At 37.1% G+C, this 16,074-nt stretch overlaps 1 protein-coding gene across 2 annotated transcripts in view; it reads right to left on the bottom strand.

The window, feature by feature from the left end:
• The window catches only part of LOC106057761 (nuclear hormone receptor HR96-like), a 355,871-nt gene that overhangs the window by 228,525 nt on the left and 111,272 nt on the right, over positions 1-16,074 (bottom strand). The window contains exon 1 of one of the 2 annotated variants that reach the window (XM_056013900.1): positions 12,517-12,705. The exons of the other annotated variant lie outside the window; for it this stretch is intronic. The gene's annotated coding sequence lies outside the window, so the exon portion shown is untranslated. Of the gene's footprint in view, positions 1-12,516; positions 12,706-16,074 lie in introns of those variants that run through there. 2 annotated transcript variants of the gene reach the window in all.

Here is a 16,074-nt window from a genome sequence, read left to right as displayed (position 1 = left end):
TTGTAAATTATGACTACACTCGTTTTAATCGACTGTTGATATTTGTGAGTAAAAAAATGATTTTGCATCCTCTGTTTGGGACCCCTCAACTCAATAAAACATTAAGAAACTGGAACAGACACAAAATAGAGCAGTGAGATTCATAACAAACGAATATTCACATTTGACTAGAGTATCACTAGAGTAACACTTTTATTAAAATCACTAAATTTAGAAAGCATTCAGGAGAGAAGACTCACAAGAAAAGTAGCAATTATACATAAACACTGAACCACAATCATAAAATACCAAAAAAATTATAATAAAATATTCAGAAAGACACAAAGATAAAGGCACATTCCTCGTTCCATATGCAAGGACAAATTTGTACAAATACTCCTTCTTCCCTAGTGCTATTAGAGCATGGAATGGGTTGACTATGGCAGATGAAAGAGTCAGTGACTTGGCAGAATGTAGGTCATTGGTTAATAGGCATAATCATCTTCTTTTTTGAAGTAACGTCTGTATTATAGTCCCGAGGGTTCCACAAGAATCAGCAAAAAGAGAAAAATATATCGGAATTTCGACTTGCCAGAGACTTTCAAGTATTTTTTTTACGTAAACACTTTAAATCTAACGTCGCGTGAAAACAATGTCACGTGATTAATAAGTTTCTGCTTGTAGCTCTAGCATTCTCAAAATATGTAAATACCGGTACACCCTTCACAACATCAAACCTATACACTTTTTTTTAAAAACTAAAATATTCATAAAACATCAGAACCAGAAAAAGTAGTATTAAATGTAACAGTACTTTCTTTCTTCTAAAATATAGTCTGCGTTTAGGTATAAGTATTTTTAGTCATAAGTGTATCATTATCAAAGCTTTCAAAAGAGTGAAGGGGCATCTACAAAAATCTTGCCCCTGGGCCTCCATATACATAAAATCCGGCCCTGCAAAGAGGAGATTACTGTGAATAAACTTAAGCGTCAAAATCTTATATTCGAATGTATGTGTAACATGTGTAACATTACTACATACATCTACAAGGTAGATTTGATTAGCTTTTTTGGAGCGACATTTCGACACATGCTGATCGACCTTCGTTCTGAAAGTCTTTGTTTTAACATCACTGATTGTAATGCTTAAAAAAGTAGAGGAAGACTATCACAGGTCTTGTGCGTATTAGTTTGAGAACTTCAGTCAAAGAAGAAAAAGTCTCCTAACTTAAATCTGTTAGGGCAAAAGGACCCCCCCCCTCCACACACACACAAACCCAAAAGAACGTCCATCTGCCTTGTTATTAGCGCTTGATTCGTACACAAAATACTACACGATGTCCGAGTTAAATATGCTTGACCATGGCCAGGTCTACTCAATTACACCGCCAGGACTGTGCAGGGATGACCATTAACTGACCGGTTAAATGCCGGACAGACGGAAGAAGAGATGGAATTCAACATGCCAGGGCTAAGTGAAGGGAAGAGATATGCTTCCTGGATGTGTCACTGGGAATAAAGCATATGTCCAGTCTGGCGTTTCCCTGTGAATGAGTGTTTCTGGCAAGTTCAGCGGCGCCGTTCTCATCAACAAGCAGTAAATGTTTCGTTAGTTCCATCAGTGGCGTAGCTAATATTTTTTTAAGGGGGGAGGGGGGAGTCATAAGTAAAATACGTAAATCAACCCCCTGCGATCCCGCCAAACTCATCAAGTGACGGTCGTTTTAAAACAGAATCTTCTCACCAAAAGGTCAAAACTGCCAATGCAGGAACCTGTACTTTCAATCAATTTACTTTCTCAGTTCCCGCTCTACGACAAGTTCGTTGATCCTAGATAGATAAATGTTACGGTTACGGTTCATTTAGAGATGACGTTTAAAACAATCAAAGTCTATAGGCCCCCCTAAGGTACTATAGAAACAAAGAGAGCAAGGATGCTAAGAATGACAGAACCACTGACAACGAAAGTACCAATGACAATGACAGAACCACTGACAACGAAAGTACCAATGACGATGACAGAACCACTGACAACGAAAGTACCAATGACAATGACAGAACCACTGACAACGAAAGTACCAATGACAATGACAGAACCACTGACAACGAAAGTACCAATGACAATGACAGAACCACTGACAACGAAAGTACCAATGACAATGACAGAACCCCTGATTGTTAGTCGGTGGTTGACAGATGAACTCCAAAGCTTCCGTTAATGAAAACAAAACGAGCAAAATTATTTTTAAAAAAAGATTATATAAAGGGAAGAACTCTACATTTACAACAATAGCTCTCATTATTGTAAGATAATTATTCCTTTTTCGATTAAAAACAGAATTAATTAATTACCACTATTTAAATAAAAATTGTTTAATTTGTTTCTATTGAATCATGTTTTACTATGGACAATAAATAATTTGTGCAAAGTTTCAACCTTGATCGGAGAATGAGAAGTGAGACTATGAGAATATATCTGTATATATGTACAACTACAAAAACAATTCTTTGAGTATAATAAAAACCGATTCTTTTTTTTCTTTTTTAGGTATTCTCATATTCTGAAGAAACTCCCCCCCCCCCCCCCAGATATTTGATAATAATGGATATGTAAATTAACGCCTGAGTTTCAGACTCGCCACAATACTGCTATAGTTTCTATTAATATAGATTTGTCTTTCTTTTGTCCTCCACTATTTCAGAATTCACGTGGTGTCCTCTCCTCTATGATACATTCATTCCTATTATCTCTGAATCTCCAAATTACACACCATGGAATATGCCGCAAGCGATTAAAAAGAAACGGTGCAAGAGTGCTCAGGGGCGCCAGTAGGGTGGAGCCAGCTAGAAAACAAGATCAGAAGCCAAACGTCGAATCTGTAATATCATCTACCAGTGATTCAGGGGACGACAGCGGGGAAGCTAAAAAAAAATCTAGCACGAAACAGAACAAAGAAATGACACAGACAGACGCACACAGACAGACGCACACAGACAGACGCACACAAAAAGCAGTTCCGCACTGCAGCTCTATATTTCTCTGTAGTGGAAATTATCCACTGAACTCATGCATGCTATCGACTGTCTCAAAATAACTAGAAGACGAAGTGTATTGGCGTACCACTTGACTTAGGTGTTGAGGTGAGGGATGGGGGAGTTAACAGTGAGTTGGGGGGGGTAGATTATTTATGTCCGAGTGACCTTGTTAAACAGTGTAAGCGTTTGGACTGTCATTTTCAGAGGTTTTCGAACATTCTCGAAGTTGTTCTCAGGACCAACAAGGGCTCAACTACCGACCTCTCACCCCCAAAAAAAGTTTTCAAGTCAGAACTTCATGGAACCTGGATCCAGGATCATGGACGCTGATCTCAAAAACGCCTCTAACGATTTTCCTAGAAATTTAACAGTTGATGTATATCGCCAAAAAAAGAATTGCTAGCTCGTTGGCCACACGGGGAAACTCTAGTTTGACCGTTATAATTTTTCAAAGTAAAAAATAAATAAATGTATTTAGGTCTAGAGCCAACATGGCGTAGTCAGCTGTATTACGGTATAACTGAGTAAATGTAGGCCTCAAGTTGCTTCACTTTAATTGAAGTTTATAAGCATTGGTTATATTTTTAGGTAGATCTAATATAGATTACATCTAGATTCTAGATCTAGTAGTAGATCTAGAATAGATCTAAAGAGTTCTAAATAAGAACTTTAGGTGTAGTGTTAGATCTAGATGTCCATATAATAAACATACCAATATATATTATCACACAAATCACAGCCTTCCTTGCTGGCCGAATCCGAAAATGCGAATTTTTTAGCAGCTGACAGTTCATGGGTTCGATGCCCGAGTCGAACCAACATTTTAAAATTATTGTATTTGAAGTTTAATAATGGAGGTATTGTCTTTATAAAAACAATGTTTTTAAAACGTTTTTCTTGTAAGAAGGTTATTAACTTAATTTAAAAGAAATACAATTCTAACATCAAGCTTACAGTGTCTATTAGGTTTTTGTTTTCCTAAACTTGTAATAGGAGTATCGATTTCAAACAAATAAATCCTACTGCAGACCTGTGGATAACGAATGATTGGGCGAACTCTTTGGTTTCTGCTAGTTGCCTAAGAATTAAGACATAACCAACGTGAAGGTATTTCTATAGTCTTCCCGTCCTCGTCAGTTCATGTCCATCAGAACAGATTTGAATAAAGTTACTTTATGAAGCGATAACAACAATGTCAGTAGGGAGAAATAAATCGGTTTTCTTTGGTTTTGAAATTTGTGGTAGGTTAAGTAGCAACCAATGGACCTCATTCACCAATCGTAAACATACAATATTTAGTCACGTGATCATATTGATAAAACAACGAAAAAAAACTGTCACGTGACAGCCACTTTGTATTAAAATTAGATCGTAATTTGTATAGAAGAGATAGAGAACCACGTGGCAAAATGTTGTTTGTTTACGATTGGTGAATGAGGTCCATTGGAGTTCCTCTCAGGTTAAGAATGTTGAAGAAAATGTCAGTCTTTCATTTGGTCCTAGTCTGAAGAGTTACAGAGTAAGATTGATCTCGTATTTCCGTGTCCATTATTTGCACTGAAGATGCCGGGGAAATACAGGCGTTTATGGCGGCCACCCCCGCAATCTTTAGCGTGTCTTCCAGTTATCAATGCGACATAGAGAACAGACGTGATGACAAGAAGGGTTATCGTTTCTTACATGGAACTCTTTCTGACACGATGGTGCAGGCTGCGTGTCGGCGGTGTGTCGCTGTGTGTCATCCTAGCCTGTCGGATGATGTTCTAGTGCAGTGCAGTGTGGGGTCTACGCTTTAACGGGACATCCTGGCAAAGGGTGACTAAGGGGGTCCTCCGCTATCCGTGACCAAATGAGGTGTAAAGACATGAGCCGCCGGGCGCCTAATAGAGTCATATTAAGACTGATACATACGATTGCAACAGGGCAATCGCAGAGTTTACTATCTTTACTAGTTTACTATAAGTTAACTGTCATACTGGAAAATTTAGGTGGGTTAGGGCTGACAAAGGCGGATGAAGCCCCAGGATGGGACGATTTTTAAACACAACGTCATATGTATGTATATATGTGTGTGTGTGTGTATATATATCGGCAAACTGCGACATCGATATTGCACCAATAATTAACATAACTTCGAATAAATGAAATCAGAAGATATTATTACAAAGACTCTAAACGTCCCAAAGATGACTGAAGAATGAAATAGCCAAGAGAAACGTAAAGCAACTGTACTCATTACAATAACAACCAAAACAAGTACAGAACAAAAATTCTGGGGATGGCCAATGTAATCAGGGGGAGGGGGGGGGAACCAATCTGAAATGATGATTTGATTGCCTGTATAAATGTATACTTGCGTCCAGTGCTTTTTTTGTGACGATACGCACCGGTACAGCGAACCACACCTTTTTCAACGTAGGTGGGGGGGGGGGGGATATTCCTTTTCTTGTATTTTAACGTTTATTATTAATTTAGTAGTAGTTAAAATGTTAGGCAATCCATCACAGAGTACCGGCACTTATTTAAAAAAAAAACACTGTTTGTGTCAATGCAACGTCAAATACCATATGACATTATGTAAATTACAGATGACACGTTGTACTTTTAAATGACACTCTGTATTTCAGATGACTCATATATATGTCAAATAATATGATGTCGATTTCAAATAACACATAGAACATTTTAAATGGCAAGATATACATTTCAGAGGACATGATATACCCATTAGTCCACAGTTCGTCTGTTGGAATGTCTTCACTGGACTCCACTCCACTAATCACACGTTAAAATCTAATAAGGCTAAGCTGACAGTACTTCAGGGAGAAGAAGAGAATATCTTTCATTTTAACAATGAAGACGAATAAAACCCTGATAATGTCAGAAAATGACAGTCTAGTAATTCAGCATGACAATGAGATCAGAAGTCTATTAATAGCACAATGACAACTTGTTTTTAAAGCACAGACCAGAGTAGCTTCGTTAGAGAAGAAGAAAAAAAATCAAGGAGATGAATTCTAACTTCTTCTCAAGAAGATTTGAAAAATCTCGTCTGCTGCTCACAAATTATCCCCCTTTAAGAAAAAAAAATGTTTACGAGTTCGCAGACGCCTAAAGTTATTTTATTTTTTTTGCTTTTAACTACAACCGCGCTTGCTTTATGCCACTTCGCTTAATGCCATTTCGCTTAATGCCACTTCGCTTTATGTAACTCTTTGGATAATAACAAATATTTTGTACCGTTCAACTTTTAATGTTTGTAAATGAATATGCTGTCTCCGTTTAATATCGCTCAATTTGTTAAACAGCGCCACTGACTTGGGAATTTCATGTGTCGTTCTATCTCAGAGCAGACGTTTTAAAGAGCATCAATGTTGCTTCAAGTTTAATACAGTGATTCGCTTCGAAAGAGAGCATTCTCCTTCGACGCCATGCATTGAACTTCGCCAGCCTTTTAAACGGTAGCTATATATAGCGATACCCACCCCGCTCCACCCCGAGCACGTATATATAAACACACTGCCAGACATTTTTTTTCCCTTTCAAATTCTTTCATCCCATTGTGTGATGTCTTCCTCCCCTCTCTTGTAAATGTTCGATTCAAGTATTTATTCAGGGTGCGATCTTTTCACCAAGTTGTTCTTGGGACGGTCTCAACAAATCCAGTTCAAAAGACAAACTTGTTACGTTAGTTTCGGCCCCGATGTTCAGACGACGGGCGAAGTAGCGAGCGACACAATGCGCAAGTGTGCACCTGTGATGAACGATCAGAGTGTCACCGGCTACGTCTGCTTCGTGTCGGTCCCAAGGTGCAAGGGACTTCCCTTCTGACAATGTCCTACCGAACGTCTGTTTTGATAATTAAATCCTTTACAGCTATTATATAACTTTGTGTTACTTAAACGACTGCTAAATGGCGCCAAAATGGAAACAAAATATAAAAGTTAATAATTTAAATTCTTTAAAACAAAGGGAAATAATAATGAAAATGTTAAAACCAATGGTGAAGAATCGACTTTCCCTTTTAATTAATTTTTTTTTTTTACTCCAAATGGAAACATCTCGTGTATAGAAATTCACTAACTATTAGCATAGAGCAGAAGAACAAAATGTGAATTCTTCGAAATGAAGGGAACTATAAAAATAGAAACATTACAATCAAGTGGAGAAGAGACGACCTTCCGTTCTACTAAACCTCTCACACAGAGAAGGATAAAAAAACTACTGATGCAGAAAAAAAAAGGTTTGTGTCAGAAATGAAAAAAAAAAGGGGGGTGGGGGGAAGATAAAATGCACTAATCACGGCCAGGTTGTATCAATGTGACGCTGCTGCCTATCTGATCCCTAATGTCACGTCATCTCGTAATGTCCTATCACTTTGCAGGATCACGTGCAGTCCGTCTATCCTCGTGGAGTTGGTGGTGTAGTATTGACATAACACAAGTTTTTCAACCGGGAAAAAGGGGGGGGGGGGGGAATATGCAGAAAAGAAAGGAATAAAAAAAAAAAGAAAAAAGTATTAGCAATTTTAATGTGCGTGATTCTTGTTGCGCTCAAAACAAAAAAGTTCCAATAAGGGAGGTTAGAAAAACAGAGAAAATGTTGATTTTGTTTCAAAGAAATGAAAAGAAAAGGAGCTAATAAACAACAACACATTATTGTTATTTCAACTATTGGGGTAATTTTTTGTTTCTTTTCTTTCCTTAACACCAGCCCTTTTTTTTTTTTATTCGGCACAAACTAAGTTTTAGAAAAATAGGTCTAGATTAACAAGAGAAACTGAAAAAAAAACCCGTAAAAACTATATGTCATATTTAATGACAGCATAGTACATGTTTTATATAATAAATATATCCAATATAATAACTATATGCCCTATATAATAAATATATACTTAAATACAGAATAAATATGTGTCCTATTTAATGACAGATTAAATATGTGTCCTATTTAATGACAATAAATATATGACCTATTTAATAACCATATGTCATGTTGAATGACTGAGTAACTATGTCCTATTGAATGACAGAGTAACTATATGTCATATTGAATGACAGAGTAACTATATGTCCTATTGAATGACAGACTAACTATATGCCCTATTGAATGACAGAGTAACTTTATGTCCTATTGAATGACCAAGTAACTATATGTCCTATCGAATGAAAGAGTAACTATATGTCCTATTGAATGAAAGTAACTATATGTCCTATTGAATGACAGAGTAACTATATGTCCTATTCTATATGTCCTATTGAATGACAGTAACTATATGTCCTATTGAATGACAGTAACTATATGTCCTATTGAATGACAGTAACTATATGTCCTATTGAATGACAGTAACTATATGTCCTATCGAATGACTGAGTAACTATGTCCTATTGAATGACAGTAACTACATGTCCTATGGAATGACTGAGTAACTATGTCATATTGAATGACCGAGTAACTATATGTCCTATTGAATAACAGAGTAACTATATGTCCTATTGAATGATAGAGTAACTATATGTCCTATTGAATGACTGAGTAACTATATGTCCTATTGAATGACAGAGTAACTATATGTCCTATCGAATAACTGAGTAACTATGTCCTATTGAATGACACAGTAACTATATGTCCTATTGAATGACCGAGTAACTATATGTCCTATTGAATGACAGTAACTATATGTTTTATTGAATGACAGAGTAACTATATGTCCTACCGAATGACTGAGTAACTATGTCCTATTGAATGACACAGTAACTATATGTCCTATTGAATGACCGAGCAACTATATGTCCTATCGAATGACAGAGTAACTATATGTCCTATCGAATGACAGAATAACTATATGTCCTATTGAATGACTGAGTAACTATATGTCCTATTGAATGACCGAGTAACTATATGTCCTATGGAATGACCGAGTAACTATATGTCCTATTGAATGACAGAGTAACTATATGTCCTATTGAATGACCGAGTAACTATATGTCCTATTGAATGACAGAGTAACTATATGTCCTATTGAATTACAGAGTAACTATATGTCCTATTAAATGACAGTAACTATATGTCCTATAGAATGACAGTAACTATATGTCCTATTGAATGACAGTAACTATATGTCCTATTGAATGAAAGTAACTATATGTCCTATTGAATGACAGTAACTATATGTCCTATTGAATGACAGTAACTATATGTCCTATTGAATGACAGTAACTATGTCCTATTGAATGACAGTAACTACATGTCCTATGGAATGACTGAGTAACTATGTCATATTGAATGACCGAGTAACTATATGTCCTATTGAATAACAGAGTAACTATATGTCCTATTGAATGATAGAGTAACTATATGTCCTATTGAATGACTGAGTAACTATATGTCCTATCGAATAACTGAGTAACTATGTCCTATTGAATGACACAGTAACTATATGTCCTATTGAATGACCGAGTAACTATATGTCCTATTGAATGACAGTAACTATATGTTTTATTGAATGACAGAGTAACTATATGTCCTATCGAATGACTGAGTAACTATGTCCTATTGAATGACACAGTAACTATATGTCCTATTGAATGACCGAGCAACTATATGTCCTATCGAATGACAGAGTAACTATATGTCCTATCGAATGACAGAATAACTATATGTCCTATTGAATGACTGAGTAACTATATGTCCTATTGAATGACCGAGTAACTATATGTCCTATGGAATGACCGAGTAACTATATGTCCTATTGAATGACAGAGTAACTATATGTCCTATTGAATGACCGAGTAACTATATGTCCTATTGAATGACAGAGTAACTATATGTCCTATTGAATTACAGAGTAACTATATGTCCTATTAAATGACAGTAACTATATGTCCTATAGAATGACAGTAACTATATGTCCTATTGAATGACAGTAACTATATGTCCTATTGAATGACAGTAACTATATGTCCTATTGAATGACAGTAACTATATGTCCTATTGAATGACAGAGTAACTATATGTCCTATTGAATGACAGTAACTATATGTCCTACCGAATGACTAAGTAACTATGTCCTATTGAATGACAGTAACTATATGTCCTATTGAATGACCGAGTAACTATTTCTCGTATTGAATGACAGAGTAACTGTATGTCCTATTGAATGACAGAGTAACTATATGTCCTATTTAATGACAGTAACTATATGTCCTATTGAATGACAGTAACTATATGTCCTATTGAATGACAGAGTTACTATATGTCCTATTGAATGACAGAGTAACTATATATCCTATTGATTGACCGAATAACTATATGTCCTATTGAATGACAGAGTAACTAAAAGTCCTATTCATTTGTGTACAGAAACATTTGAGTGCATGCCCTCTGCCCTCCTTTTTTTACAAATAACTTTTTAAACACACACACACACCGATCAAAGGGCTTATGTTTTTTTTTAATTTACATTATTGAAAAAAAAAAAAAGTTATTTCTAAGATTCCGATATGCTACTCTATCATGGTATTAATGAAATAGCCCAAGAGTTGAACAATTTGAACTTCTAAATTCTGTTGCCACGTGTTTAGATATGGCCCAACAACAGACATTTTCTGTGCATGTCAGTTTCGCTGGAAAGCATATAATGGGAAACATTTCTGGCAACTTACTGTATCAACCTTCGTCTATACAGTAAACGATTTTTTTTTTCTAAAAGGCATGTAGGTGCACTATACTCGCTACCCGCCACCCACGCACAATAAGAAACAGCATAATAAAGTCTGCCTATTCAGCTATAAATCATCATCTTCATCAACATTATACGACATCATCGTCATATTACATCATCATCATCATCATACGACAGCATCATCATCAAACTCCATGTGAATGATGGCTTAAGAAGCTCATATTGCCTCTTACAAAAGCCCTAGACTAAATTCCTGTGCTTGTGAGCAATTCACGTACATGTCAATACAGGTCTGGAGCAAGTGGCTTCTCAGAGCTGTTGAGACGGAACTGGTCAAGTCTGGGTCATACAAAATGAATATGAGACATGGCCATCAATGGCAAACACCAAATAGGATTCCAAATAGAAAGTAGGTGAAAGGGAGACTGTATCTCCGACTGTTCCGTACATTTGTTTATGCAAATAACACTCAGCTGATTTCTTACTGTCTAGTTTGATTTGTGCAGAAGTTTGTCCAGGAAATAAATTGAAAGTGTACACTAAAGATGCACAGAAACGTTTCATCTCTCTACCAGTTAAGCTACTTTTTGTATACACTTCATTATTATTTTCCAGCAAAATCATTTAAAATATCAAACTGTAAAAATGTAAGAAAAATGTAGACTCTGAAATCAGCGGGAAAATGAAGTTATTTGAATGTTGAAATATTTACGTCGTTGACAACATTTCCAGTGGTGATGTAGAAGATCTACTTGCTCCTATCAGTTTAACTTGACAAGCATCGAACTGGATCAAGCGACCAAGAGTTGATCACACGCTCTCCCATAAACCATCTCCCGGCTCAACACTTCTGCCCAAGCATTGACTCACAAGCCAACGGAATGAGACGGATTTCAATTCAAAGATACGTCTAGATGCAGAGTTTTTTTTATTCACCGCATTTTTGTGTGGATTACATTTCGTTTTATCAGGCCCGTCTAACGTCAGGAGTTCTGAAATTGTTTTGAAGTACCCTTTTCGATCTCAGTTTTATTGTCACGCCTGCTGGGATACAAAGTTTAGAAACAAAAATAGTTAGGACTGTAGTGATCATTCTCCATAAGTAAACCGCAGGACAAGTAAACTACAGGGCAAGTAAACTGTAGGACAAGTAAACTGCAGGGCAAGTAAACTGTAGGACAAGTAAACTGCAGGGCAAGTAAACTGTAGGACAAGTAAATCGCAGGACAAGTAAACTACAGGGCAGGTAAACTGCAGGGCAAGTAAACTACAGGACAAGTAAACTGCAGGGTTAATAAACTGCAGGGCAAGTGAACTGCAGTGCAAGCGCAGAATGTGCATTTACATATAGTCAACTGATTAGCGCTTCTCAATTGTTAGACTTGTTTGGTCCAGGTTTGGTTTATATACCTCTGGTAGCAGATGAAATGTTTGAGTACTTCTCCCAGAGAAGTATTGCTCTAAGTGAATATGTTTTCTAGTTAACGAAAGTTTGAATAATAATCTTTCTGCTGAAATGTAATCAGAACAAAAACTTCTCACTGAAGGATACTAGGCGTACAATTATTATTTTTTATTAAAAATTCCCTATGCCCTCTTAAGTCCTCAAATATTACCCAGGACACGCAGACACAAAATCTTCACCTAGATCTCTAGGGCTAGAACTTTTGATGAAGCTTTAGATCTCCCTCTCTCTCTCTCTCTCTCTCTCTCTCTCTAAAAGCATACTTTCTAACATGCTAGTTAATTTTAAACTAGTAAAAAAAATTGGTGAAGCGATAAATTATCATAAATAATTAATCCAGAAAAAAAAGAACCTTCAAATTTCGAACACTGTTTAGTCCAATAAATGAAACTCCAGCACTAAGTAAATGGTAACCTTTCTCTCTTCCTTGAGAAATTATCCAAAACAAAAAAATTCAAAGAAATATGGAATAATTGAATACCAAAAAAAAAACAGATATTGTTTCTGAATGCGATGAGATGTCGGTGTACTGCAGGCAGACCTGTGTAGGCTACTAGAACACACGTTCTCAGGCGAGTCAGATTGACTTCAAGGGGGAAGAACTGTGCCTATTTTGTGCGCCTTGCTAAATAACAAGGATTGCTCGAGGGAAAAAAACAACAAATAGGCGGGAGCAGAGAGATAAATACCTACAGATGGCAAAGAGAGGAGGGAAAGAGTGATACAGAGGAAAGCCAGGAGGGAAGAATTGCGTGCTGGAAAATGGCGAATTTTTAAATAAAGTTAAAAAAAATAAATTCGAAGCCTTACTGTTGTGCTGTGTGGCTGCGTATGTATGTGTGTGTGTGAGGCTGCGTATGTTTGTGTGCACCTTTGACTATACAAACGCATGCAGGCTAAAAATAGAGATAAGATGTGAAGGCCGAATCTCCACACTGGATAGGGAACGGGAGGGAATGGTGGAAGGGAATTAACCGCAACTTACTAATTGCAGGCGCCACCACTGTGCCGGAGAGGATGGAGACTTGTTGGGGGAGAGGGCGGGTGGAGAGCGGTAACGCTATGTTTACTTAGAGGGGGGGGGGGGGGGCTTTATCAGCACACTGACCTGGGGACTTTTAATTAATTAATATTTTACACCCACGTGACTTGAAAACAGTGTTTTAGACTTGTTGACTAGCCACTGGTAGGCCGTCACTCCACGTTAGCCGTGGATAGGTTGAATTTTTAGCAGTATCGCCGTGAAGCTAGGACAGTACAACAGTAAAGAAAATCAGGACAAGACACCAGAACACAACACCACGACAGGACACCAGATCAGAACACCAAAACAGGACACCAGAACACAACACCACGACAGGACACCAGATCAGAACACCAAGGCTGGACAACAGAACACAACACCACGACAGGACACCAGATCAGAACACCAAGACTGGACACCAGAACACAACACCACGACAGGACACCAGAACACAACACCACGACAGGACACCAGATCAGAACACCAAGACTGGACAACAGAACACAACACCACGACAGGACACCAAATCAGAACACCAAGACTGGACACCAGAACACAACACCACGACAGGACACCAGAACACAACACCACGACAGGACACCAGAACAGAACACCAAGACAGGACACCAGAACACAACACCACGACAGGACACCAGATCAGAACACCAAGACAGGACACCAGAACACAACACCACGACAGGACACCAGAACAGAACACCAAGACTGGACAACAGAACAGAACACCAAGACAGGGCACCAGAAAAGAACAACAGAACAGTTGTAATGCAGCCGTAGCCATTTGGGTAAACATTCTATTTCTACAAAAGAGTTATTATATAAGGAAATAAATTCGTTTCTCAAGACTTGAGCTTCAAGTCCGAAGATTAAGGGCGGGTACAGAATTTTGCTTTAAATACGTTGACCCAGTTGCGACATGCACATTTTGTCAAACCTGAAGCTCAAAGTGGTTGTTTGCCTGGGGTCAAGTCTGGTCAAGTTATCGTTTCACCGTCTGCGCCTGTCTTTAGCATTGACTTTTCTTTGGGTCTCAAATGTGTGTCGTGACAATTCGAAGAGCTACCCAGCTCTTTTAGAAGCCGTTTCAGAAGTTGTTTTCTTCTAAGCCAATGAGAACAAACTGACGCCTGAAATGATCTTTAAAGAGCTTCCTTCGGCATTTCAGTAAGGGCTAAGCTCGTCAAAAAAAAAATTTTGACAACCCGTTCTTCAACGTCAAGAATTCTTAACAAATCGTTACTTGAACATAAGAAGTTGCAAGACCCAATGACAAGACAAATAAACACCAGTGACTGGGCAGGTTTTAAAAACTTGCTTGACCGAGCATTCTGTGGACACATAAAGAACACAGCTAATTTGTCGAGCTGTTTTAAAACTAGGGTCATCGGGCAAGTTGCGGCCCCAGAGATTTCAGCTACCATTTATATTTGGGTCGGAGACTAATTATTAATTCATGCTCGAGGAATATCCTTTTAACAACAACAAAAAAAAAAAAAACAGCAAAACTCTGGCTGTAGAGATTTTTTTCTCCCAAAAAAATAATTTGCGGCTGTTTGGTGAGAAAAAGTGAAGGCAATGATGGTCACCCTGATGCCGACTATACAAAAGAGGTGGGGGGGGCGGGTTAAATGTTAGAACTACAACGGAATTGATTGTTGGATTAATTGGTTTGGGTACCTATTGAACGAAAATACAAAGTAGAAGACTATTAAATCAAACAAACACTTAAAACACATACAAAGTATTTTTAATGAACTATGTTTACTGTATGCAAATTCAGAGTCTTTTAAAAATAAGTATTAAAGCAGTCAGTTTTAATCTGCAAATTTCTATCTTGCAATGTAGGCCCTATGTATGTAATGTAACGTATTGAGTGAGTACACATAACTCTGGAGTTTGATACAACCTCCTATTATTATTGACATGTAATAATGTCAACTGAACAAACTGACGATAAAACATTTCTATCACAAACTTAAGAAACTAGTGGAAGTTATAGACGAACATTTCTATCACAAACTTGAGAAACTAGTGGAAGTTATAGACGAACATTTCTATCACAAACTTGAGAAACTAGTGGAAGTTATAGACGAACATTTCTATCACAAACTTGAGAAACTAGTGGAAGTTATAGACGAACATTTCTTTCACAAACTTGAGAAACTAGTGGAAGTTATAGACGAACATTTCTATCACAAACTTGAGAAACTAGTAGAAGTTATAGACGAACATTTCTATCACAAACTTGAGAAACTAGTGGAAGTTATAGACGAACATTTCTATCACAAACTTGAGAAACTAGTGGAAGTTATAGACGAACATTTCTATCACAAACTTGAGAAACTAGTGGAAGTTATAGACGAACATTTCTTTCACAAACTTGAGAAACTAGTGGAAGTTATAGACGAACATTTCTATCACAAACTTGAGAAACTAGTAGAAGTTATAGACGAACATTTCTATCACAAACTTGAGTAACTAGTGGAAGTTATAGACGAACATTTCTTTCACAAACTTGAGAAACTAGTGGAAGTTATAGACGAACATTTCTATCACAAACTTGAGAAACTAGTAGAAGTTATAGACGAACATTTCTATCACAAACTTGAGAAACTAGTGGAAGTTATAGACGAACATTTCTTTCACAAACTTGAGAAACTAGTGGAAGTTATAGACGAACATTTCTATCACAAACTTGAGAAACTAGTGGAAGTTATAGACGAACATTTCTATCACAAACTTGAGAAACTAGTGGAAGTTATAGACGAACATTTCTTTCACAAACTTGAGAAACTAGTGGAAGTTATAGACGAACATTTCTATCACAAACTTGAGAAAATAGTAGAAGTTATAGACGAACATTTCTAT

The sequence above is a fragment of the Biomphalaria glabrata genome, chromosome 1 (assembly GCF_947242115.1).
Source record: "Biomphalaria glabrata chromosome 1, xgBioGlab47.1, whole genome shotgun sequence".
Classification (NCBI taxonomy): Eukaryota; Metazoa; Mollusca; class Gastropoda; family Planorbidae; genus Biomphalaria; species Biomphalaria glabrata.
The sequence above is the reverse complement of the archived record's forward strand: the minus strand, read 5'-3'. Positions and strand labels throughout refer to the sequence as shown.